Genomic DNA, 1,345 nt, shown 5'->3' with positions numbered 1-1,345 from the left:
GTTCAAAAAAGTGAGGAACAGTAATAAAGCCGATTTAATTAATTTCCGATGTCATACCAAACGTTGATACTGTGAACCACCTGATAAACTTGGATTCATCAGTCATGATGTATGGAAGAATATTTTCTTCCGCCTCCCAAATCGACATTTGAGCAAGAACGTTAGACGCCTGTCATAACCAGAGCCCCGAGTCCCTGGACAACATGAGAGCGATACGGTTTAAAATGGTAAGCTCTGAGCATATTTCTAATTTCATTTCTTGAAAAACCTAAAACCCTTCCAACATTTCGGAGAGAGGAATTCGGATTTTCGTGAACATACCGTTCAATATTTAAATCCTCGTCAAAATTAAACTGCCGGTTTCTTTTTGCCATAATTCGTCATTTTTTGACCAATTTAAATAGGGTCGTCTTTGAAATTTTGTAGTTGAACTGGGCCTGAAGTACCCTGTATAATTTTTCTCCAAAAAAGTAAAAATTTGAAACTAGACTAAAAAGTATTAAATACGTATTTTTTAATTTTTTTATAGTGTCATTAATTCAAGAAAAATTCAGCCGGGCCATCTAAAAAGACATTCTGTTTTTGTGTTTACTCTGAATATTTTGTGATTTGATATGTATTATGCTTTTGATAGCGTCATTCCTCGAAAGCAAATTCTGCCGGGGCATCTAAAAAGGACACCTGTATACTGATAATTTTACATTGCAAGTGCAAACGAATTTCATAAAAACAGCAATCTTCTACATGTAGAACAAAAAAAATTACCTTGTACTTGAAAACGATAGCGTTTATATTAAGCAGGATGTTTTTAAATTGATGCATATTCAGCATGTTTATAAAACATATTAACAAGTTATTTTGTGATTGATATTCAAATAGATAACAATATTTTTCCACCCGTCAAAAAACGCTTCATCTCTTTTTTATTCTGTCACCATTTTTATTGTCATATGAAAGTGTACATTTTTATATTTTTACAAAACGATGTGCTTCATATCGAAAAAATATACTATTATTTATTTAATATGGTAATAATGTTATTGACAATAAAGTGGTGGTCCATGTACCCTTGAGAGCACAAAAATTCCATGTTACTACGATTACAATAAAAGTAAATGTAAATTGTTGAAGGGAGATATTATATATATATATATACAGGGTGAATTGCTACTCGTGCTACAAACTTCTCCAGTAGATTCTTCACCCTAAAATGAACAAAAAAGTTCATATTGTCCATGGTCCGATTCTCAACCATTTCAGAGTAATTTCGCTTTTTATCGATTTTGAAAGATATCACGTCCTGGCGTCGGAAAATCGTGATATCTTTTAATCTAAACATTTCTCT

This window comes from Cimex lectularius, unplaced genomic scaffold (genome assembly GCF_000648675.2).
Source record: "Cimex lectularius strain Harlan isolate CLEC.00 unplaced genomic scaffold, Clec_2.1 scaffold392, whole genome shotgun sequence".
Lineage (NCBI taxonomy): Eukaryota > Metazoa > Arthropoda > Insecta > Hemiptera > Cimicidae > Cimex > Cimex lectularius.
This window is presented reverse-complemented; position numbering follows the sequence as displayed.